The 26,069-nt window shown below is 48.0% G+C and overlaps 1 protein-coding gene across 20 annotated transcripts in view; it reads left to right on the top strand.

Annotated features, from left to right (window-relative positions):
• Positions 1–26,069, top strand: part of MYT1L (myelin transcription factor 1 like) — a 556,234-nt gene that overhangs the window by 196,619 nt on the left and 333,546 nt on the right. The window contains exon 1 of one of the 20 annotated variants that reach the window (XM_064363808.1): positions 891–1,184. The exons of the other annotated variants lie outside the window; for them this stretch is intronic. The gene's annotated coding sequence lies outside the window, so the exon portion shown is untranslated. Of the gene's footprint in view, positions 1–890; positions 1,185–26,069 lie in introns of those variants that run through there. 20 annotated transcript variants of the gene reach the window in all.

Below are 26,069 nucleotides of genomic sequence, written 5' to 3'. Positions count from 1 at the left end.
TGCGTGGCAGCAGGGAAGAGAGTGTGCAGGGGAAATCCCTTTATAAAGCCATCCGGTCTCATGGGACTCATTCACTATCACTAGAGCAGCACAAGAAAGACCCACCCCCATGATTCAATTACCCCCCACCAGGTCCCTCCCGCAATGGGGGAATTATGAGAGCTACAATTCAAGATGAGATTTGGGTGGGGACACAGCCACACCCTATCACACAGCCAAACCATAACATACTGATAATAACTTGATTATTAATTAGGATGAACTCACAAATTCTACACCAGTGAGGGAGTAGGGGGCTGGAAAGGTGCAGTGGAGGGAACTGAATTTGGTGTAGTGGGTCAGAGAGAAACAGGACCAAAGGCAGCCAGAATGGAATGTGTGGGGACTTGAAAGAAGAAGGCAGAGGTGCAGGAGTTTCACCCAGACAGGCAGCTCCCTGTGATGAGGGGCAAGTGAGCTAGGAGGTGAGCGAGGCCCTCCTTTGCAGTACACGGTAAGGAGTTGAACTGTTAGCCACAGGCGAGGAAAGAGATGCATCTTAGTTCCTTTGGGATACAACAAAATGCCACAAACTGGGGAGCTTAAAAAACAGCATTTGTTTCTCACAGTTTCGGACTCTGGAAGTCCAAGATCAAAGTGCTGACAAACCCTTGTCTGTCTGGTGAACGTCCGTTTCCTGACGTGCAGCCAGCCACTGCCTCACTGTGTCCTCACGGGTGGAGGGAGAGCGCTGACCTCTGTTTGTCTTCTTACCAGGGCACTCATCCCACCCAAAGGCTCCACCTTCACAACCTCATCATCTGATGCCTCTTCTCCAAGAACCATCACACTGGGCTTAGGGCTGCAACGCAGGAATTTTGGGAGGACACACACGTTCTGTCAATAGCAGCATATAGGATTTTCAGCAAGGGACATACGTAGTCACATTTGGAATTTTCTAATGATAATGATCCAGCTTCTATCTGTAAAAGCAGATTTCTGGGAGCCGGATGGGAGGGGTGAGATCTCTGAGGAGATTTACAGTAGCAGGGACAAGGTTTGGAGGCATCTTGGTGGTGCGGTAGCAATGAGGAGGGAGAATGCAGTGGCAGAGAAATGGAAGAGACGATGAGCCCGATGCGGAAGCCAGGAGGGAGGCGAGATTCCCGGGTGGGAGCTGAGAGCTGGAGCAACGGGCTCATGAGGTACTGGGCAGGGTCCACTAGATGGAAAATGGATTTTTGGGGAGAGGTGGTGAGTTTAGTCTTGGAGACACCGTTCTGTTCAATCACGGTGACACCACTATCAGGGGGCTTTCTGCTACTTGGAACAGGGGACTAGAAGAGGTGCCAATGGCTGGGGGACGAGTGGCAGTTTCTACAGAGAATCAATATTCTATTCCTCCATACGTAGGTGAACTCTGAGCTGTTAACCTTAAAGAAATTATTCATGTCTGCTTTTATTTTTTTTTCTCTTAAAGCATCTGTCATACAATTAGGGCATTTGGTGTGTCCCTAAGCACCGGGGCATAGTGGAGAGTCAGGGAAAGGAGCTTGGGGAAGGGGGTACGCAACCTTACCGCAAACATGTGCCTTTCATGTGAGGGTGGACACCGCCCTTAGACGGGGATGTGTTGGCCACTGAATCAGATCAGCACCAAGGGACCCTTGAGAAAGCAGGAAGTGTGTTCTGATGTAGAGACACACAGAAAGTTAATCAGCTATTTATGCCCTTTGAAAATGAAGCACATTGAAGACAAGAATAAAAAGATTTTGACTTTATGTCAGCTTCCCAAGGAAAGGTGTGCCGTGCTGTTGGGTGTTTATATGCTTTTGGGTTTACGTTGGGTGACAGGGAGGAAATTAACTGCTGTGGGATTAATCTCCACAAATAGCAATAACTTAAAAATAGCAACGTAAGAGATAAGCATGCTTGGGAAGCATGCGGGGGAGTGACTTCGACCGTTTGAACTGCATTTGCTGTCCTTTTTGGCTAAGTTCGCTGTTTTGTGAGATGCCTGGTTCCGTGTGTCCCTAATTTGCAAATGGTGGGAGAAGTTGGGTTTGACGGCATATTACAGAGAAGAATAAAGACGCTGACTGCGGGTAGGAGGAGCAGCCTCTCGGTTTTGTGCCTGTAGAGATCATGGCTTTACTCGGCTGTGCTGTGATCTTCCCAAACTTTCAAAAGGATATTTAGAGTTAAGCACAACGTGGTAATGCTGGCACGCGAGCCGTTGTCCTGAACACTCAAGAAGCGCCGGCTCCCAACGTGTGTCTTCCTCCCCCAAAAGAAGAGAGTGTGCACAGGAGGAACAGAAGGAGGGAAGCATACCTCTCCTCCGCGTTGTGACACTTCTCACAACTTAGCAATTGTCAGTGACTATGAAAAGAGACGACTCCAGTTAGGAAGAGGGGCTGGAGTTTTTAAGGACAGGACAGGGCACTGCTTTCAAGGCTGAGTTACCAAGAAACCCGATACATTTCCAGCAGGCCATCGTGAGCATTTCCGATTCCATCGATGCCTTGAAAGGACTTAATTTTTAAGTTCATATGTTTCTGTAGACTTAGTCTCTTCAGATGACAGAGATTCTCTCTCTTTTCTTTAACTTTTACTAAGTTCTGGGATACATGTACAGGACGTGCAGGTTTGTTACACAGGAATATATGTGCCATGGTGGTTTGCTGCACCTATTAACCCATCAGCTAGGTTTTAAGCCCCGCATGCATTAGGTATTTCTCCTAATGGTCTCCCCTGCCTTGCCCCCCACCCCCAACAGGCCCTGGTATGTGGTGTTCCCCTCCCTGTGTCCATGTGTTCTCATTGTTCAACTCCCACTTATGAGTGAGAACATGCGGTGTTTGGTTTTCTGTTCCTGTGTTAGTTTGCTAAGAATGATGGTTTCCAGCTTCATCCATGTCCCTGAAAAGGACATGAATTCATTCTTTTTTTTTGGCTTCATAGTATTCCATGGTGTATATGTGCCACATTTCCTTTATCCAGTTTATCATTGATGGGGATTTGGGTTGGTTCCAAGTCTTTGATATTGTAGCTAGTGCTGCAATAAACATACGTGTGCATGTGTCTTTATAGTAGAATGATTTCTTAAGAGACCCTTGAGCTCTGCCAAAAATGATGAACTCTCAGCCGAGAGCAGTGGCTCACGCCTGTAATCCCAGCACTTTGGGAGCCCAAGGTAGGCAGATCAAGAGGTCAGGAGTTGGAGACCATCTTGGCCAACATGGTGAAACCCTATTTCTACTAAAAATATAAAAATTAGCCAGGTGTGGTGGCGTTACCTGTAATCCCAGCTACTCAGGAGGCTGAGGCAGGAGAATCACTTGAACCAGGGGGTCGGAGGTTGCAGTGACCCGACATTGTGCGGCTGCACTCCAGCCTGGGCAACAGAGCGAGACTTCATCTAAAAAAGAAAAAAAGAAGATGAACTCTCTTGCACATCCCCTTCCGGAATTAGAGGCCATGTACCACCCGTGGAGAGTGTGGTGTGTAACAGAACAGTCTCTGTGCAGTACATGTGAGGGTATGTGACCAAGTTCTCATTTGGGAAGAGCCATTAGAAGCACCAGACCTTCGTGGTTAAGTCTCATAATCACTGCTCTGGCAAGTCCTCCCCACTGCCCTGTTTTCAATGGAGCAGGTTGTCATGAATATATTGTGTCCAGAGCCCCACATCACAGGCTAAAATCTGCTATTGGCCAAGCTACTCGCCTCTCAGTTAGTTACTAATGTGCTTTGTCGTCTTTGTAACCATATGCCCCAAGGCTAATGGTGGGTATCACATTTGTAAATCTAATCAGTAAGTAAATAAACTCTCCATGCAGCCCCTTTTACCAATAAAATGACATTTTAAAATTGCAAAAGTAATTTTAAAAAGAGAAGTGACATCTGCACTGGAAATTATGAATATGCTTGTGTCACCTTGTTCTGAACTAGGAGGCACAAGCATAGTTTTTCCACAACTGTTGTACCATCGGCTGTTTGATTTATGTGTGTCTGCGCAGTGGCGTCTTCCCCAAGTCCCCTGTCACGTGCACCCTGATGCGGATGGACGAACTCCTTCCTGTCTCTTAGTCCGAGCTACACGTGGTGAGCTCTGTGTACCTGCTGTGCTGCTGCTGCCCCGTCTCAGTGGGGTGCGTGCTTTGGTCACTGCAGCTTTTTATCGTCAGGGAAAGGAGGACCCAAGCAGCTTTGCCCAGGCACAACCCGCTGCTGGTGAAGGCCGTCTCATCTCTACTTCCGTAAGGCATCGCAACACAAATTCCCTCTCAGCTTCAAAAACCGTTTCCTTCCTGTGAACACCCGGTTGCACCGTGAAGGCTGATGAACCTGCTCTTACTCCATTTTGTATGCAGACACTTCTGCAGGTCAAAATGACCGGCCCCGTCTCACTCTTTAGAAATAGCAGCAGGATATTCCATGGTGCATTTTAGCCTGAATTGAGTCCACCATTTCTCTGCCATCAGCCTGAATGTGGATTCCCAGCCTTTTCCACTGGAGATCACAGCTGCAGACGTTTTGCGCACACACACCTGGACACCTGTGCCTTCATTTCTGTAAGAGGGATGCCTGTGTATTGATTGGGTCATTGGATCAATGGGAATACCATTCAAAGTTTTAATCAGTAATGCCAGATTTCTGCAGACAATGTTATAGCAATCGGTTATTTTACCACCAGCAGTGGATATAATCAATCTTCAGACTTTTGGCCAGTGTTCTTGATGAAATGCCTCTGTTATTTTAATATGCATTTTCCCAGCTGCTAAAGAGGCTGAGCATTACTTCGGCTCCCCGTGCTGCCGCCTCTGCGACTTACCATCTCTATTCTGAACCCCTTTCATATGGATTTGTCTTTTTCTTTTCAAATTTAAGGGTATCTTAATATTTGGGGAATATAGATTACTTTTCTGCCTTATAATGCAAATGTTTTCTCTCAATCTCCCATGAGATGGCTGACAATATTTATGCATGCCTATGGCACCTTTTCCCATGAAGAAGTTTTAAACTTTTATGTAGTCACATCTGGTCAGTTCTGTAGCCTGTTAGCTCTTTAGATTACTTAAGTTGACAGTTCTTTAAAGAAGTTAATTCTTGGCTCCGTATGCAGTTGGCGTTTGTGTCTGTGGTCACTGGTCGGGCTGGCGTGTTTCTTCCACGTGGGCTCCGGCCTGATGGGTGCTCCGCTGGGCAGCCACCTTCCACTCAGGTCGGGCCTTCTGTGCCACACACTTTCTGTCATTTGGAACTTCTTCTAAGCTCTTCATTCTTTTCAATCTATCTGTTTTTCCCGTTTCTATGTCAATACCACACTGATTTGATAACATGAGCTTTATAGAAAGTCCTCAATATTCAGAAGGGCATGATATTTGTCTAACTGTTCAGCAATGATCGCACCTTTATTTTTCCAAGTGGTCTTCAAAATAAATTTATTCAGACACCCCCCACTTCCCAAATTAACCTATCTGGAGACAGACTAGAGACTCGTGCAACTGCTTGTGGATGCCGACATCTTCCCACCCGCTTCTCCTCCGGGCTTCTGCCACTCACCGCACTCACTCAGGTCTTGCTCTGGGGCGGTGGATTTGCATCTGTCTTCTCAGTGGACAAGGTTTTCTTGACCATTTCTGTGTCACTGTGGTGACTGATAATAGAAAGAAAAGCCGTTAATCTTGGAATGTTTTCTTGTCTCCAGGCACGGTATTGAGTTCTCTACTAATTTTAATATTCCTTGGAAGAGTCCATCTTCTCTTTCCTTGGCATGAAATCATTTCATCTGCAAACAAAGCATCTTCTCTTTTAATATTTATGCAAATGATGTTGGGTAATTATCTCACTATGTTAACTGGAGCCTCCTAAATAACGTTGGCTAGAAGGGATGATAAAGGACACCTCCTTTCCTGATCTCAATGCGGTGTTATTAACATTTCACCATTTAATGTGACCTATGCCATTGAATTTTGGTGGAAATTTATGTACACTCTTTACTTAAAATGAGTACAGAATGTTTTCTACTCCTTTTCCATCTATTTCCCTTAATTTATTGGTATAATAACCATTATACATTTTATTTAAATAAAAATAATTGTATATATGTAATTAACATATATCAAACTATATTTTTACATGGAGTCATCCCCACTGCCACCAACTCTACCTTTCGCCAGTGAATGTGTGAACTCTGCCTCTCTTGATTCTTGTGCAACCCATAAAGTCAGGCACTGTGGATAATGCTCTTCTCATTTAGACGTTCAAGGTTTAAGGCTGGGCACAGTGGCTCACACCTGTAATCCTAACAATTTGGGAGGCTGAGGTGGGAAGATCACTTGAGGCTAGGAGTTGGAGACCAACTTGGCCAACACGGTGAAACCTATCTCTACGAAAAATTTAAAAAATTAGCCAGGGGTGGTGGTGGGCGCCTGTAATCTCAGCTACTCAGCAGCCTGAGGCCAGAGAATCGTTTGAATCTGGGAGGCGGAGGTTGCTCTAAGCCAAGATGGCATCACTGCACTTCAGCCTGAGCAACAAAGCAAGATTCTCATGCCAATAATAATAAAAAAAAAAAGTTCAAGGTTTAGAAGCCACGATCTCAGATCAGGTGACCTTTCTGGTTTGCATCATTATCTTTCTCAACAACAGGAAGGAAGAGTTGTTTTTCATACTTAGCACTGTTACGATGCTTTGCAATTTAAAATAATTGCACACACATTATATCATTCAATTATCACATCAAATCTGTTCGGTAGCCTTATCAATACGTTTATTTTGGAGGGACTAAGATAAGATCAGTGACTTCATTTCATGCAGCTGGGAAATGGCAAACTGAATTCAAACCCTGTTCTTGGACTCAGAGGTCCCTATTCCTCTGATTACGTTATTCGGTGAGGAGCGGGTGCTGTGTGGTTGCGGAGAAGTGTGACGTCACCAGCGTGAGCCTTGGTGTCTCCTGCCTCCTCTGCTCCGTGGCCCAGCGGCTCGGTGGAGCCCTGACCGCCTGAGAGCTGCCGAGCTCAGTCCAGACACAGACCGCAGACGTGCACATGCTGCCTGGTTCATTTGCATAACGCTCAGGAGTGAGAGAAATGAATGAAATCGGATGCAAGTCAGAAGAGCAGCCGCTGACCGGGAGGGGTGCAGGAGAACATTCTGGAGCTCTGACAAGGCTCTCTTTGGGGGCACGATCTCTCATGGGCTTATAAGCTGGGAGCTTCATAGAGTTACAAAACTAGCATTAGGTCACTTTCTTTCCTTGACAACATGGATGCTCTGTCAGGGCCAAAACAGGTTTTTTTGTTTTTGTTTTTGTTTTTTTGAGACGGAGTTTCGCTCTTGTTACCCAGGCTGGAGTGCAATGGTGCGATCTCCGCTCACCGCAACCTCCGCCTCCTGGGTTCAGGCAATTCTCCTGCCTCAGCCTCCTGAGTAGCTGGAATTACAGGCACGCGCCACCATGCCCAGCTAATTTTTTGTATTTTTAGTAGAGACGGAGTTTCACCATGTTGACCAGGATGGTCTTGATCTCTTGACCTCGTGATCCGCCCGCCTCGGCCTCCCAAAGTGCTGGGATTACAGGCGTGAGCCACCGCGCCCGGCCCCAAAACAGGTTTTAAGAGAGCCTTTTGTTTGTGCTGTCTTTACCGAGGAGGCTCTTTGGCTAGTTGTGAGAGCTGCTTCTGCAGTGTGTGTGCATAATTGCACATGCGTACCTGCAGCAAAGTCTAACTCTAAAATACATACGGGGTGGAGGCTGGGAGGAGGGAGAGGATCAAGAAAAATAACTAATGGGTACTGGGCTTAATACCTGGGTGATGAAGTCATCTGTACAACAGATCCCCGTGGCACAAGGTTACCTACGTAACAAACGTGCACATGGGCCCCTGAACTGAAGTTTTAAAAAGTGCATATAGAATTTAAAGATGGACTGACTGGCTGGTTACTACTATAAGCAATTTAGCTCTTTAGAAATGCACAAACCCAGAGAAATGAGTGGGATGGGAAAGCCCGGGAGGCTTCCCATGTGAAGAGGGAGGGCTGCTGGTCTAACATACGTGGACACCTCTGTGATCCGTGAGAAACGGAGCAGCAGTGTTTGCTGGTGATAAGTCCTCGGAAACTCGGGGAATGAAAATCTTGGTCTCATCTGGGTGCTCCGTGCTCTGAGCAATCTTCATGCACAAACACGAACTGGTGATAAAATGTGCAGATGGCACCTTGGCGCTCAGGGCACGTGTGCGGCAGCAGGCCCAGCCCTTGACTCTCCGATGACCATGCCCAGCAGAGGAGAAGGCTGGTTCTAGAGAGGAGCTCATCGGAGGGAGAGTCCTGCAGAGGAGAAGGCTGGTTCTAGAGAGGAGCTCATCGGAGGGAGAGTCCTGCAGAGGAGAAGGCTGGCTCTAGAGAGAAGCTCATCGGAGGGAGAGTCCTGCAGAGGAGAAGGCTGGCTCTAGAGAGAAGCTCATTGGAGGGAGAGTCCTGCAGCTCACTTTCGTTTTTCCTCCTCAGCTCAGTTGCGGTGACGAACCCCCTCCTGGTCCGTCCCTCGGATCAGGACACTTGTGTTGACCGCCTTGGGCTCCCAATCCATACCCACCCTATGCAAGGGGCTGAGGTCATCTTGATAAGCACAGCACAGTCAGGGCCACTTCTTCCTGGGCCTCAGAGCCCGTGGCTGTGAAACAGCAGGGTGGTGGTGAACACATGGGGGATTCCCAACGCTTACTGCAAGGGGCATTTTTCTAATGATAGAAGCATTCTTTACGGCTGGAGCTATAGGGCTGCTTTAATTTGGAACAATTCTAGTGCAACCATTAAAAGGCATTTCCTATGGTAATAAGCACCATTGCTTACTGAGCATGGACATCCCATCTCTAAATCTCAAAATAATCCACTGAAAAAGCAGCCGTGGTCTCAGAGCAGCTTGACCAGAAAGACACGTAAGCAACTTACCTCCCAGGTAAACGCAGGGACCCTGAAGCTGGTGGAAGGTTGGAGATGTGGGAAGGGGAAGAGAGCTCTTATCCTGCCCCGAATGCAGGGCCTGGAGCCTGGGTTAGCCACGGTCCCCTAGGGGACTGTCGCATCCACCACGTTGTGGGTCATAATGAGAATGAACCAGTGTGCTGGTTCGAAGCCACACATAAGCCGTTTGTTTTCACTGTTGATTCGTGCATTGCTGGGTTGTTGCTAGAACGGCTACATCTCTTGGTACATTTGAAAAGTTGATGGAAATACAGTTCCTCTGTGGACTTGCTTTATACTATTTGAGGTTATTCAGGCTGATGATATTAATGGTTTTAAGTATTTTCATTCTCCTCCCTTTCATTTTTCCTGTCATCCTCTGCAACACAGAAGCGTACCAGAAAAGAATGCCATTGCACTATACTCATGATTCTAACCCAAACCCAGGAGGCTTCGTATTATTTCTAAGTACTCCCTAATTCACCTTTTTTATTAAGCTTGGATGTTCAAGGACCATGTCTTTATACCTGAGTGTAGGTGTTTTCATGCCTCACTCATGCATTCCACAGATATGTATTAAGCTTGATGTGGTCAACATCTGGCCGCAGCAGAACACGGGGGAGCAGAACCGACCTGTGTCCTGCGCTGGGAGCTTACAGTTTAGTAAAGGATACATACGAGGGGCCAATAATCACATTATACATTTTCCAGAAATTATTCATTGATTTATAGCATTGTTGAAGGTTTTAAGTAGGATCAGAAATAGATCTTGAATAGCTCACCTTTGTGGCAGAATAAACCTTGGACCCAGATGTGGGAAGGCAAGATGGGGTCCTCTGGCGATAGACCTCCACTGCCCGAGGCCCAGACCACCCCAGTGGTGAGGGAGAGTGGCAGGTGTGTGAGACGCCGCGGTGTGGAACTGCCCCTGGGCAGTAAAAGAGCATTGAGAGAGAGGAAGGTGAGGAGAAAGGCAGGGTGAGAGGCCCTGAGATTGTGACGTGACCCTTTAGACTTCCTTCTGTGTTTCTCTAATGGCTGTACAATGATTATTCAGTTAAGAAAACCTCAACTAACTGTGGATAAAGTTTGCCTTTAATGTTTACATTCTATGGAAAGTCAGCCACAAGGAAAGCAGCAAATTGTATTTCTGGAGCAAAATACTGGACAATGTAAAACTGTGGCTGGGAGAGGCTGGCACCGGTGAGTCAGGGAGCCGTCTAGGCAGCCCCACCTGTGCTGCAGGTGGACACGTGTGTGCCTCCCAGGAGTGTGTGTCTGGCCGCACATCAAACGCCTTCAACGTTTGTCTCGGGACACCCCAGCCAAGTTCTCTGGAAAAGCCAACCTCTTTACATCTGTCTGCATTTACGATGGAACTAGTACCCTGATGTTCTTATGTCTCAGGGCCTTGAGAAAGGCTGTTAATCAAAGCTACTAAAATTCTAAAGATAAGCAAATATAAAGAATAACTGTTGTTTTTATTGTAATACTCCCCTATCCCTAATTGGCTTATGTGGTTGTATTTTCAAATTGTATGTAAGACAAACATCGCATCCACATGTGAATTCTTCAGGCCAAAGAAACTGGGGAAGAAAACGCAGACTCCAAAAGTGAGTGGGTCACCATGAGTCCTCCAAGGCCGTTCTCTGCATTGTTGCCTACGGCTGCTGTGACACTGGCCACACGCTCCACGGTTTGAACACCACAGACGTGTCGGCCGACAGTTTTGGAGGTCAGTGCCTGAAGTGGGTCTGCAGGGCTGTGTTCACTTTCCAGCTTCAGCGGCAGCCGCTTTCCTGGGCTCACAGCCCCCACACGCTCACGTCTGCTTTCACTGTCACATCTGCGTCTCTGACCCTCTTGCCCCCCTCTTCCCCTTAGAGACCCTTGTGAGGACTGACACTGGGCCCTCCACATTCAAGATAATCTTCCCGTATTAGTCTGTTCTTGCACTGCCATAATGAAATAGCTGAGACTAAGTAGTGTGTAAAGAAAAGAGGTTTAATTGGCTCACGGTTCCAGGGCCTGCACAGGAAGCATGCTGGAGAGGCCTCGGGAAACTTACACTCATGGCGGAAGGCAAAGGGGAATCAGCCACCTCTTGTAAGGCCAGAACAGGAGGAGGAGAGAGAAGCGGGAGGTGCCACACACTTTTAAACACCCAGGTCTTGTGAGAACTCACTCACGGTCATGAGAACAGCAAGGGGAAAGTCAGCCCCACGATGCAATCGCCTCCCACCCAGCCCCTCGTCCAACACTGGGGATCACAGTTGAACGTGAGATTTGGCAGGGACACCGATCCAAGCCATGTCACCTCCCATCTGCAGACTTTAACTCAATGACACTTGCAAAGTCTCCTTTGTCATGTAAGGTACATACTTTATCCACAGGTTCTAGGGATTTGCTTTCAGGGAAGAGGATTATTCTGCCTCCCACAGGCTCTGAGATGCTGAAACAGCCCCACACAAATCAAATTCTTTAAATTCTGATTACCTAAAAACAAGGTAACCCAACTTAGCCTGAGCCTTCCGAGTTTCATCCAGCAGTGATGCTGTGCCCAAAGAAAGGGGTCAGTTGATCCCCCACTGTGCCGGGGTGTCAGAGGAAGCACGAGGTGGGTCAGGCGATCCCCCACTGTGCCGGGGTGTCAGAGAGGAAGCACGAGGTGGGTCCGGCGATCCCCCACCAAGCCGGGATGTCAGGGAGGAAGCACGAGGTGGGTCAGGCGATCCCCCACCATGCCGGGGTGTCAGAGAGGAAGCACGAGGTGGGTCAGGCGATCCCCCACCGTGCCGGGGTGTCAGAGAGGAAGCACGAGGTGGGTCAGGCGATCCCCCACCGTGCCAGGGTGTGAGAGAGGAAGCACGAGGTGGGTCAGGCGATCCCTCACCGTGCCGGGGTGTCAGGGAGGAAGCACGATCCCCCACCGAGCCGGGATGTCAGAGAGGAAGCACAAGGTGGGTCTGGCGATCCCCCACCGAGTCGGGGTGTCAGAGGAAGCACGAGGTGGGTCAGGCGATCCCCCACCGTGCCGGGGTGTCAGGGAGGAAGCACGATCCCCCACCGAGCCGGGGTGTCAGAGAGGAAGCACAAGGTGGGTCAGGCGATCCCCCACCGAGCCGGGATGTCAGAGAGTAAGCACAAGGTGGGTCTGGTGATCCCCCACCGAGCCGGGGTGTCAGAGGAAGCACGAGGTGGGTCAGGCGATCCCCCACCGTGCCGGGGTGTCAGGGAGGAAGCACGATCCCCCACCGAGCCGGGATGTCAGAGAGGAAGCACAAGGTGGGTCAGGCGATCCCCCACCGAGCCGGGGTGTCAGAGGAAGCACGAGGTGGGTCAGGCGATCCCCCACCGAGCCGGGGTGTCAGAGGAAGCACGAGGTGGGTCAGGCAATCCCCCACCGAGCCGGGGTGTCAGAGGAAGCACGAGGTGGGTCAGGTGATCCCCCACCGAGCCGGGGTGTCAGAGGAAGCACGATGTGGGTCAGGCAATCCCTCACCGAGCCGGGGTGTCAGAGGAAGCACGATGTGGGTCTGGTGATCCCTCACCGTGCCGGGGTGTCAGAGGAAGCACGAGGTGGGTCAGGCGATCCCCCACCGAGCCGGGGTGTCAGAGAGGAAGCACGAGGTGGGTCAGGCGATCCCTCACCAAGCCGGGGTGTCAGAGGAAGCACGAGGTGGGTCAGGCGATCCCCCACCGAGCTGGGGTGTCAGGGAGGAAGCACGAGGTGGGTCAGGTGATCCCCCACCGAGCCGGGATGTCAGGGAGGAAGCACGAGGTGGGTCAGGCGATCCCTCACCAAGCCGGGGTGTCAGAGGAAGCACGAGGTGGGTCAGGCGATCCCCCACCGAGCCGGGGTGTCAGGGAGGAAGCACGAGGTGGGTCAGGCGATCCCCCACCGAGCCGGGGTGTCAGGGAGGAAGCACGATCCCCCACCGAGCCGGGATGTCAGAGAGGAACCACAAGGTGGGTCAGGCGATCCCCCACCGAGCCGGGGTGTCAGAGGAAGCACCAGGTGGGTCAGGCAATCCCTCACCGTGCCAGGGTGTCAGAGAGGAAGCACGAGGTGGGTCAGGCGATCCCCCACCGAGCCGGGGTGTCAGGGAGGAAGCACGATCCCCCACCGAGCCGGGATGTCAGAGAGGAACCACAAGGTGGGTCAGGCGATCCCCCACCGAGCCGGGGTGTCAGAGGAAGCACGAGGTGGGTCAGGCGATCCCCCACTGAGCCGAGGTGTCAGAGGAAGCACGAGGTGGGTCAGGCGATCCCCCACCGAGCCGGGGTGTCAGAGGAAGCACAAGGTGGGTCAGGCGATCCCTCACTGTGCCAGGGTGTCAGAGGAAGCATGAGGTGGGTCAGGCGATCCCCCACTGAGCTGGGATGTCAGAGAGGAACCACAAGGTGGGTCAGGCGATCCCCCACCGAGCTGGGGTGTCAGAGAGGAAGCACGAGGTGGGTCAGGCGATCCCCTACCGAGCCGGGGTGTCAGAGGAAGCACGATGTGGATCAGGCGATCCCTCACCAAGCCGGGGTGTCAGAGAGGAAGCAGGAGGTGGGTCTGGTGATCCCTCAGCGTGCTGGGGTGTCAGAGGAAGCACGAGGTGGGTCAGGCGATCCCCCACCGAGACGGGGTGTCAGAGAGGAAGCACGAGGTGGGTCAGGCGATCCCTCACCGAGCCGGGGTGTCAGAGGAAGCACGAGGTGGGTCAGGCGATCCCCCACCATGCCGGGGTGTCAGGGAGGAAGCACGATCCCCCACCGAGCCGGGATGTCAGAGAGGAAGCACAAGGTGGGTCAGGCGATCCCCCACCGAGCCGGGGTATCAGAGGAAGCACGAGGTGGGTCAGGCGATCCCCCACCGAGCCGGGGTGTCAGAGGAAGCACGAGGTGGGTCAGGTGATCCCCCACTGTGCCGGGGTGTCAGGGAGGAAACACGAGGTGGGTCAGGCGATCCCCCACTGAGCCCGGGTGTCAGAGAGGAAGCACAGGGTGCGGGGAGCCAGCGAGCCCTGAAAGCCCCTCGCCTCCTGGCTTCTCTCGCTTTCCTTTTGTTCCCCCACCCTGTGCCCTGTGTGACTGCACCAAGCTCTTTCTCCTCCTTCTGGCCCTGTCTGCTCCTCCCCACAGGAATCCCTGCCCACGTGGATCCGGTTCTGTCTTGGACTCATTGGTCTCTTTCTCTCAGACACACACACAGACACACACATTCTCTCTCTCCTATCCTCCCTCCCAGTTCCACAATTCTGTACAAAAGACCAGGAACCAGCCTAGCAGAGACAGGGCCCTCAGTTGATGGGGACGGACAGTAAGCTGTGTGGCCAACCCTGCATTCTCTGTGACAGAGGAGAGGAGGAATGACTTGAAACCTTTACACATTGTTAAGTTTTGCCCATGGCCCAAGACCATACAACAATGTCCGAGTGACGTGTAATTAGCTTTAAACAGTCTATTTTGTTTGGAGGACTTGGACCCTGTACATGCATTCTTCGTATATGATAGCGTGTTACACATGTGGTACGTGTCTACTCCGGCCCTCACAGGGAGAAGGTGAGCTTTTTCCTACCCCTTCGTATAGTCCAACGCCAGGCACAGGCGGGCATTCTGATGCCCTGGGTGCTCCCGTGTTCCAGGCATTGCTCCGAGAGCCTCGTGTCCATCAGTGCGTTCATCCTGCAGCATCCCCGTGAGAGGGACTGCAGTGTTCCCATGACATATGAGTAAACCGAGGCACAGAAAGGTCAAATACATCATCCAAGATGGCATATACAGGAAGAGGTAGCGCTCAGGCTCCAAGCCAGACAGTCTGGAGCTGGTGCCCACACTCATAAAGCGGGTGGGAGACCAGGCGTTTGACACTGAGGCATTGCTGGTAACGTGGGAGGGTGGATCTCACAGTACGGTAAGCAGGTCCACGTGCTCACCGCCACCCAAAGCACAGGTTCACAGGAGCGTGTGTGGTGAGACTCACCTCCTCCTGGTCAGGGCGCAGGTGCAGGACGGCTGCCCTGCCATCAGTCCTTTCCTTCCCGGGAGGTCTCACGTGGCGGAAGGAATCTGGGACAGAACAAGAAGGAACTGAGATTGCAGAGGATCACCTCCCCTCCTGACTCCAGCAGCAAAGTGAGAGGCCGAGGGCTGCAGTCACAGTGGAGAATTCCTGAAACCTTGGAAGACAGAACATACAGAGGCCATCAGGGAAACTGTCGTTAGAAAATGTTTTCCTCTTGCATCTGAATCAAGGAGAGCGAGTTTAAAAGACGTACAAGCACAGAGATGTCTAACACTGAATGATGTGTGGAAGAGCTGTATTGTAAAATACAAACCCAGCAGCTGATCCGCGGACTCCAGGCCGGGACCTGACTCCAGCCCAGCAAGGCCACAGCTCTGCGGGCCGGTCCTCGGCGCGGGCCTCGCGGGGGCCGCCTTCGCCACCTGGTGGCTGCTTCGGGCCTAACACCCGGCCTCACTGGGAATTGACTTGGAGGCGTCTGCAGGACTCCAAGATGAAAACACCTGCCACGCGGCCAGCGCGCACCGGGCGGGGCAGCTGGTGGGAATCCTCGGGGTCGCTGTGAGCGAGGCATTCCACGGTTCTGCGACGAGGATGATACACACAGGTGTGTGCCACGCGCACATTCGTATCCACAGTGCAGAGTGGGTAGCGTGGTAGCGATCATCTTTTGTAATTTACGAAGTGCCTTTTAGGAACAGGAAATACCTTAGGAGTTACCTTAATTATAGATGTTTAGCTTCTCTCGTTTAAGTTTCACCAACGGCTTGACTTCTGTAAGGGCCGACTCCCCTTCGCTTCACACCCATCCCTCGCAGGGTACCCAAGAGCCGGCCTTCAGGGCACGGAGAATGAGGGAGAACAAGCCCTGTATCACTTTACAGTCATTTTTAAAAATAAAATAAATAACAAAGGCCTTACTAGGAAGCTTAATGTAGTGGAAAGAAGAGACAAGAAGAGAAATAAGTGCCATTTTTGAAACGGGTTAAGCTACAGTCATCACATTATGCAACTTACAAGCAGCACGTGACTTAGGAGAACCCAGAGGTGCAGGCAGATGAAGTACATCCCCAGCTGTAAGGGGTACGGTTGGCTTGTGATTTACCCTAAGTCGAGTTTGCAAGGCAGAGACCACTCCCTCCCAGGGCTTGAATGTGGAATCGCAGGAGCCGGCATCCATTCCTCATAGAAAACAGAGCCAGTTTAGCTAATCTGATTAACACAATGGTATTTTACGGAGGCATGCCAGCGATCTAGATGAAAACTCTCTTATCCTGGGGGGGCGAAGAACTGCATCCTAACCCAGATTTCATGATGAGGTGGGCAAATCTCCTAAGGTTGATCTTCATTCTCCTCTGTAAATATTAGGTATTTTTAATCATCTAAGTCTCCTTTATTCTCTTAAACAGACACACACCCTCACTCTCACACACACATATTTCTTCTCTGTCATATTCAGCAAACCAAATTTCCTTGTAAGTTACCAAAGATAGCTATGATTTTTCTAAAAAAATTCACTTTACAGTCAGTATGTATAAAAGTTAATGTATTTTACTTTGGACATTTGAAATAATAATTTAGAATTAGAAAATGCATATAGATAATTTTGTATACTCAAGTATTTCTAACACTATGAAATTCATATTATTGTGTCTTGTATTAATGCTAATTATAATGTTAACGCTTGTCTCTAGCAAGGGAAGAATAAAGAACTGAGGTTAAACCTGGGCTGGTCTTAACTCAGGAATGTTCCTTAAAACGTATGTCGGGGACGTGCCCTAAAAGGTATGCCATGCCTCTCCTACTGCACTTTTTAAGATGAGTTTTTTTCTTACAACATGGAAAAATGATCATTTAATTCTTAAAACTTGTTTTAGAATTCAAATACTTAATCCAGTAGTCAGCACTGAGATAAATTTTTAATATATTCATTACACAAAAACTGAATTTTTAATTTTCCTTAATTACTTTTGGGTAATGACTCCCAAAAAAGATGAGATATTTATGAGTTTTTACCTTAGACTACATTTTTCATAGATTGCTATTTATTTACTGTAAGCATGAATTGCTAAGTGCCTATTTACGTAGGTAAAAGCACTTTGTAATTTTTAAAGCAATATGTTATTACAAGCATTACTTGTTCCTACCAAATTTCCTAGCAGGTTGTTCTCTCACCATTTTTTTTTATTTTATTTGGCCAGGTCAAACCTATTTTCACACCTTTGAAAATGTACGTGAAAATGTCCTGTGAGTGTGAAGCTGTGATTCAGAGTTAGCGTAAGATTTCAGGACCAGTGAAAACTCAACCAGTGACTAGAGATACTCTGCATCTTCAAATGTTTGTTTTAACCACGTGGTTGAATATTTAACCTAATGAATATGATGGGAAGAAAACTGGAAGCAACCCCGTGCCCCAGTGCACTCTGTCATTTATACAGAGAGGTCTTAATTCTGCCACCGTTCCCCTACGAGATGGCATCTTATTCTGTTTGCCTTTCATTATGAAAATGTCAGCATTCCACACTTGATAAAACTGTTGTCGAGAAAGTAGAGTGTACTTGGTGTTTTCTTGTGGTAGTTTATTTTGGGAGGGAGGAAGTGGTATCTGATTGATAATTGTTAAATTGAGATTTTTTAAATTCCTTTTGTCATAGTAATTCAAGTTTCATTTTAAAAATCCAAGAAAAATGACTGGAATGATTTTACATTGATTGGTAGTACCCAAGGGACTGTTCTTAACACAATTTGTTATTTTGTTGTCAATTTTTAAATTTGAGGAATCTTCAAATATTTTGAATGGCAGCGTAAGGCATAACCACAGTTATAACCCTTCTGTGTTTATAACAGGCGTCCTTGTAATTGATTTTCTGGCTACGGGATATCCGAGGAGAGTTTCTCCAGGAATTTCTGGAGTCACTGATTTTGATCTCTCTCTCAACCTTATTTATAGCCACATAATAATATTGGAGAAATCATTAATATCAATATTTATGCACCAATTATTTTGCTTGTTATCTTCGATACAACTTCAATTAGGATATGATTATCTCAGTTATTTTATCGATTAATGTGCTTGAACTTATGCTTGAAAGAAAACTTTTTTGGTCTTTATATACATATTTTTTATTATACTTTAAGTTCTGGGATACATGTGCAGAGCATGCAGGTTTGTTACACAGGTGTACACGTGCTGTGGTGGTTTGCTGCACCCGTCAACCCGTCATCTACATTAGGTATTTCTCCTAATGCTATCCCTCCGCCAGCCCCCACCCCACAACAGGCCCTGGTATGTGATGTTCTCCTCCCTGTGTCCGTGTGTTCTCACTGTTCAACTCCCACTTACGAGTAAGAACATGCAGTGTTTGGTTTTCTGTTCCTGTGTTAGTTTGCTCAGAATGATGGTTCTCAGCTTCATTCATGTCCCTACAAAGGACTTAAACTCATCCTTTTTATGGCTGGGTAGTATTCCATGGTATATATGTGTCTTTATCCAATCTAACATTGTTGGACATGTGGGTTGGTTCCAAGTCTTTGCTATTGTGAACAGTGCTGCAGTAAACATACATGTGCAGGTGTCTTTAGAGTAGAATTATTTATAATCCTTTGGGCATATACCCAGTAATGCCATTGCTGGGTCAAATGGTATTTCTAGTTCTAGATCCTTGAGGAATTGCCACACTGTCTTCCACAATGGTTGAACTAACTTACACTCCCGCCAACAGTGTAGAAGCGTTCCTATTTCTCCACGTCCTCTCCAGCATCTGTTGTTTCCTGCCTTTTTAATGATCACTATTGTTACTGGCATGAGATGGTGTCTTATTGTGGTTTTGATTTTCATTTCTCTAATGACCAGTGATGATGAGCTTTTTTTCATACGTTTGTTGGCTCCATAAATGTCTTTTGAGAAGTATCTATTCATATCCTTCGCCTACTTTTTGATGGGGTTGTTTTTCTCTTGTAAATTTCTTTAAGTTCCTTGTAGATTCTGGATATTAGCCCTTTGTCAGATGGATAGATTGCAAAAATTTTCTCCCATTCTGTAGGTTGCCTGTTCACTCTGATGATAGTTTCTTTTGCTGTGCAGAAGCTCTCTAGTTTAATTAGATCCCATTTGTCAATGTTGGCTTTTGTTGCCAATGCTTTTGGCGTTTTAGTCGTGAAGTCTTTGTCCATGCCTAGGTCCTGAATGGCATTGCCTCAGTTTTTTTAAGCAATTCTTCATATTAAATCTCTAAGGAGGTTTGGCGCACACAGCCTGGAGGAAGCTGTCAGTTTCTCACCTTCATTTGATTCCATCCTATTATTGTAACTCTCCACTTAGCCTGCGTTTGACATAGGTGCTCAAAGATTATTAGTGACTGAATACAATCATAGAACAAACACCTGACAACTAGCAGAAATATCCATTATACAGTGTGGGCATATGAGTCTGTGGATTTCTGTACATATATAATTAATATTTTGTCCTTCTGTCAACTTTACACCCCAAACATAAGCAAAATAATCATGACATGCATTAAAAAATGAGAAGCATTTGAAGATTTTTACTTTCTATGTTTCGCCTGTTACCAGCTCTGGCTCTGTCTCATTATTTGGGGATTGTCACCATTTTCTGCCTCTGTCAACAGCATCCTCATTGCTGTCTAGCGGAGACACAGCTCTGACTTCTAGTATGTTTCCCCATTTTTTCTTACATTTTATTGTGATTATCCTACTCTAGTCATGGTTTTGTTATTCCTTTAATATAATTAGCGAACGTATTATGCCATTTAGAATATAAGGTCTAGGGAACATTTGCATTCTAAAGGGAGCCCCTGTCACATGTTGTTCGCTGGTCTCATGACATTGGTTGTATTCTGCCCAAACCCAGAGTGAGGGCTGCATCTTTGGGAGTGACACATGTCTTCCATCATAGACCCTACTCTGTGGTCCACCTACTGATCCAGCAATGCCCACCGATGTCCTGGTGATTCTGCAGAGACCCTGGGACCCCTCAGGGTGGAGATACCCAGGACAATATCCAGATGATCCAACGATGCCCACTGAAGTCCTGGTGATTCTGTGCAGACCCTCGGGCCCCCTGAGGGTGGAGATGCCCAGGACAACATCCAGATGATCCAACGATGCCCACTGAAGTCCTGGTGATTCTGTGCAGACCCTCGGGCCCCCTGAGGGTGGAGATGCCCAGGACAACATCCAGATGATCCAACCATGCCCACTGAAGTCCTGGTGATTCTGTGCAGACCCTCGGGCCCCCTGAGGGTGGAGATGTCCAGGACAACATCCAGATGATCCAACGATGCCCACTGAAGTCCTGGTGATTCTGTGCAGACCCTCAGGCCCCCTGAGGGTGGAGACACCCAGGACAACATCCAGATGATCCAACGATGCCCACTGAAGTCCTGGTGATTCTGTGCAGACCCTCGGGCCCCCTGAGGGTGGAGACGCCCAGGACAACATGCAGACCGACTCCACAGATTCCTTCCTTCTCTACTGCAACACGTTTTCTCTGGTTTATTTTTCATGACTCTTTACTACTGCATTTTATTCAAAAACATTCTTATTTTAAAGTAACGGAAAGATCACATCTATTTTTTTTAAGATAACTGCTGTTTTTATCTTGGATTGAAAGTGGAAGACAACGATGAAGGGAAAATAGGAAGTTGTTTCCCTGGCTCGGACCAGAGACCCTGAAGGCTTACTGAAGGCAGGGGCGGAGGGAACCCAAGGGTGGGCAGCTATGGGGGCTCCGCAGGGGGAGAGGTCCAGGAGCTGCTGCCCTGTGGAATCCCACCCAAAACCCAGGGGCCTCCAGAAACCACTTGAGCTTCTTTCTCATAGCTCTCCCACTGCCCTCACTGAGAGGGTCTTCTCGCAGTTTTCGTGTGGTTGGTGACAAATAGCAGATGTGTCTGGAGTCTTCTGACAACTGCTGGGGTGATGCCCTAGATGGCTCCAGTCTGGCTCTGGTCTGGCCCCTGGGCCTGGATGTGGAGCCAGGCAGGAGTTGACTGCACCTCCCTTGCTCCCCACACAGCCACTCCACATGGGTGACTTGGATTCCTCTGAGCCTGGTGGTCCTAAGGTGGTCAGCGGTCCCACATGGCCTGGCTTTCCCAGGGACAGATCTTCTAAGAGACCTGTATGGAATCTGAGAGACATCTTTTAACCCAGTCCTGGAAGTCAGACAGCATCAATCACACTGCATCACATTGACCGAAAGAGAGGCGTAGGACGGGCAGATATCCCGGAGAGGGCACAGCACGGGGCTGTGTGTGTCACAAGGCACGGCTCAGTGGGGACCCACTCTGGAGACAAGTTCCATGGTGCGTAGATAAGCTAAATGCAGAAGGTGGAAGGAGGTTTGTTTGCTCATGATTCCAGGGGTTGCTGGCCTGAGAATTCAAGCCATTGCTGTGATCGAGATCTCCCAGGACCAAGGCAGAGAACAGAGAGGAGGGACAAGCATGCAGGTTTTAAAGAACACCTGCATTTGACAAGTAAGCATGGCTGTCAGTGAAGGGAGTGAAATAAGACATTTTCTTCAAGCACATAACCTGGAATCAGGAGGCTTCTTTGTCGCGAGAGTTCAGTGAGCTTCCAGAAGGCAGACGAAGGTGAAGGCATCTCTGCCGCAGCATTCGGTCCCCGGATGGCTCTTTTCTTCCTCACGATTTCATGCCGAGCCCTCAGCATGGGCCCCCTGGGGTCAGAAGGTATTCAGTGAACACCGAGTGGAACCGTGGTGGTCGGGAGTCAGGAGCCTTGGAGCTCTTCCAGCTTCCATCAGCTGGACACGATGCATCCTGTCCCCTCAGCCTCAGCTTCCTCATCCGCGTGGCACGGTTCTCCCGCTGTCCCCACCCGACTCTCCCACGGGGGCCTCGCCTGGCAGTGCCCTCTTAATCCAGATGCCACACACGACTGGGCCACAGAAGGGCAGGGTGTCATCCCCCTCACCACCGTTTACTCAGCATGTCACCCAGAGCCCAGCATGTGCTGGACACTCCACAAACATTTGGCAAAGCAAATGCAATTGACCTTTTTACTTTAAGCTTACATATCTGGCAAAAGTTGCATTCTGCGCGTTGCGACTTCGCTTCCTAATGTTTCTGTCTCTATAAAAAGAGTCAATTCAGAAGACGGAGAACCTTCCTACACCTATCGCTGTCTCATGGATTTATAAAACTACGAGAGAACTCTTTATCCCTGTTGAAAGTTTTACTGTGGGGATTCTATCAATTCATTTACTCAAAAGCAAATCTATTTCACATCCACCATCCGCTGTCTGTTTTAGGTGCTGGAGACATAGCAGGGGACAAACTGGTGAAAACACTGCTGTCGTGGCATTTGCATCTGGTAAAGGAACTCAGATCATGGCATCCAGATGCACACACTTTACTGTATTTTACAAAGATTTCAACGCAAGGGAGGAAACTAACATATCAACCAGCAGGAGGAGCAGGTTGCAGTGTTAACAGCCGGGCAGTGAGGAGCTCGCTGTGGGGAGGGCTAAGCATGGTGGCTTCCGGGGGATGTACATGCCAGGCAGAGGGAAGGTCCAGGTAAAGCCCCTGAATCCCCTGCTGCATATGAAGAACAGAAAACAGTCTGAGGCGCCACAGAGGTGAGACTTTTGCACCTGGAAGAGTGTGGGTTGGTCTTCGGATTGAGCAACACTCAGCAGGGGCTGGGCTTCCCGGCAGGCAGGACACTGAGTGAAAATCACTGTGATTTATGCACGTGGTGACGCAAATCGGAAGAGCCCAGGCTCGAAGCTGAGCTGTGTTTCAATGATACCTCCTCCTTGCACTGTTTATGGAGATCTTGGATCTGCCGCCTGTATCATCAACTCACTGGCCAGCTCTTGATTCATTCAACTACTCATCCATTCATTTGTTCCACAGTCATTACTGAGTACTTCATATCTTTCAGAATGCGGGTATAATAGTAAAGCATGGCTCTTGCTTTAAAAAAGTATGTGTCATCTCCTGGGAGAAGCACATATTAAACCCCTAAAAAGCCAATAGCTCTCTAATTACAAAGTGTGGCAAATGTCATGGAGGAAGGGAAGGTGCTCGTGACAGAAATGCAGGAAGCCTGTTTTAAATTGGGCGATCAAAAGGAGCCTCTCTGGGGAGGTTGCTTTTTATCTAAAGTCTGCAGGTAGGAAGGATAAAGATGTTCAGGGTCTTTCATTTGTCAACATAGGACAGACTCCCCAGAAACAAAAAAAGGGAAAGGCACAGACTTCATGGTAACCTTGGGAGTTGTTTCTTCTGGACACGAAGCAGGTGAGATGGTGCTATAGGGAAAATCCTTTCACTTAAAGTCAAGACACTGGTGTTCTATTTCTGGTCTAAACCAAGAAATAGCACCACATTTTGAGGGTCAGATTATCATTTGCCTACTTACAATCCACTGCATGAGTGGGCAGCATTACTCTGAGCCCCAGCTCTTTCTTATGCTGGGATCTGACCCATAAAATCTCCGAGTCTATTTTTCTATCTATATAATGGAGGCAGTACCGTTTTCATAACTTTTTGAAGGTTAAATAAAACAATGTCTTTGAAATTACCTGAGGCAGCAGCTGGCAGTTAAAACAGAACTTTGAGCAAGTTTTCCACTTAAAATGGCCCAATTTTCAGCAGCGCAAAAAAGAGAAGAATGGGAAGAGTGAGATGGGCCAGGCGGGGTGGCCTGCAGGCCCCACTTCATGTTTCCACATGGAAATCCCCACACGCAAAGGCAAAGTGGGAGCATGTGTAGGAATCTCCCCAGGTAGCCTCTCCGGGTGCAGGAATGCCCTGGCTGGCTGGTGGGGCTGCTGGACGGAGCGTGTGCTCCCCACTTCGTGCCCTCTGTCTTGCAGGGAAACCCTGCTCCAGCAGCTGCGTTTTGGCACCTGGATTGTACAACAGGCTTACTGGGGCAGGTTTTCCCCCCGCGTAGAAGCTTTGCAGCTTGGAGGGCCAAAGCTTAATTTTTTTTTTTTAACCTTTAGCATATATTGCTTTTTTTTTTATTACTGCATTTTAGGTTTTGGGGTACATGTGAAGAACGTGCAAGATTGTTGCATAGGTACACACATGGCAGTGTGATTTGCTGCCTTCCTCTCCTTCACCTATATCTGGCATTTCTCCCCATGCTATCTCTCCCCAACTCCCCACCCCCTGCTGTCCCTCTCCTATTTCCCCCCAACAGACCCCAGTGTGTAGTGCTCCCCTCCCTGTGTCCATGTGTTCTCATTGTTCAACACCCGCCTATGAGTGAGAACATGCAGTGTTTCATTTTGTGTTCTTGTGTCAGTTTGCTGAGAATGATGGTTTCCAGGTTCATCCATGTCCCTACAAAGGACATGAACTCATCGTTTTTGATGGCTGCATAATATTCCATGGTGTATATGTGCCACATTTTCCCTGTCCAGTCTATCATCGATGGGCGTTTGGGTTGGTTCCAGGTCTTTGCTATTGTAAACAGTGCTGCAGTGAACACTCATGTGCATGTGTCCTTATAGTAGAACGATTTATAATCCTTTGGATATATATCCAGTAATGGGATTGCTGGGTCAAATGGAATTTCTATTTCTAGGTCCTTGAGGAATCGCCACACTGTCTTCCACAATGGTTGAACTAATTTACACTCCCACCAACAGTGTAAAAGTGTTCCTATTTCTCCACATCCTCTCCAGCATCTGTTGTCTCCAGACTTTTTAATGATCACCATTCTAACTGGAGTGAGATGGTATCTCAATGTAGTTTTGATTTGCATTTCTCTAATGAGCAGTGATGATGAGCATTTTTTCATATGTTTGTTGACCTCATGTATGTCTTCTTTTGTAAAGTGTCTGTTCATATCCTTCTCCCACTTTTGAATGGGTTTGTTTGTTTTTTTTCTTGTAAATCTATTTTAGTTCTTTGTAAATTCTGGATATCAGCCCTTTGTCAGATGGGTAGGCTGCAAAAACTTTTTTCCCATTCTGTTGGTGGCCAATTCACTCTAATGACTGTTTCTTTTGCTGTGCAGAAGCTGTGGAGTTTGATTAGGTCCCATTTGTCTATTTTGGCTTTTCTTGCTAATGCTTTTGGTGTTTTGGTCACGAAGTCCTTGCCTACGCCTATGTCCTGAATGGTTTTGCCGAGATTTTCTTCTAGGGTTTTTATGGTGTTAGGTCTTATGTTTAAGTCTCTAATCCATCTGGAGTTAACTTTAGTGTAAGGTATCAGGAAGGGGTCCAGTTTCTGCTTTCTGCACATGGCTAGCCAGTTTTCCCAACACCATTTATCAAACAGGGACTCTTTTCCCCATTGCTTGTTTTTGTCAGGTTTGTCAAAGATCAGATGGTTGTAGATGTGTTGTGTTGCCTCCGAGGCCTCTGTTCTGTTCCATTGGTCTATATCTCTGTTTTGGTACCAGTACCATGCTGTTTTGATTACTGTAGCCTTGTAGCATAGTCTGAAGTCTGGTAGTGTGATGCCTCCCACTTTGTTCTTTTTGCTTAGAATTGACTTGGCTATGAGGGCTCTCTTTTGGTTCCATATGAAGTTTAAGGTGTTTTTTTCCAGTTCTGTGAAGAAGGTCATTGGTAGCTTGATGGGGATAGTGTTGAATCTGTATATTAATTTGGGCAGTACGGCCATTTTCATGATATTGATTCTTCCTAACCATGAGCATGGAATGTTTTTCCATCTGTTTGTGTCCTCTCTTATTTCGTTGAGCAGTGGTTTGTAGTTCTCCTTGAAGAGGTCCTTTACATTCCTTGTTAGTTGTATTCCTAGGTATTTTATTCTCTTGGTAGCAATTGTGAATGGCAGTTCATTCTTGATTTGGCTCTCTTTAAGTCTGTTGTTGGTGTATAGGAATGCTTGCGATTTTTGCACATTGATTTTGTATCCTGAGACTTTGCTGAAGTTGCTTATCAGTTTCAGGAGATTTTGGGATGAGACAATGGGGTCTTCTAGATATACAATCATGTCATCTGCAAATAGAGACAATTTGACTTCCTCCTTTCCTAATTGAATACCATTTATTTGTTTTTCTTGCCTGATTGCTCTGGCTAGAGCTTCCAATACTATATTGAATAGGAGTGTTGAGAGAGGGC

Source organism: Aotus nancymaae, unplaced genomic scaffold, assembly GCF_030222135.1.
Source record: "Aotus nancymaae isolate 86718 unplaced genomic scaffold, 86718_ANA_hifiasm-v0.15.2.pri h1tg000057l, whole genome shotgun sequence".
NCBI classification, from domain to species: Eukaryota; Metazoa; Chordata; class Mammalia; order Primates; family Aotidae; genus Aotus; species Aotus nancymaae.
Note: the sequence above shows the minus strand (reverse complement) of the source record. Positions and strands in the feature narration are given on the sequence as shown.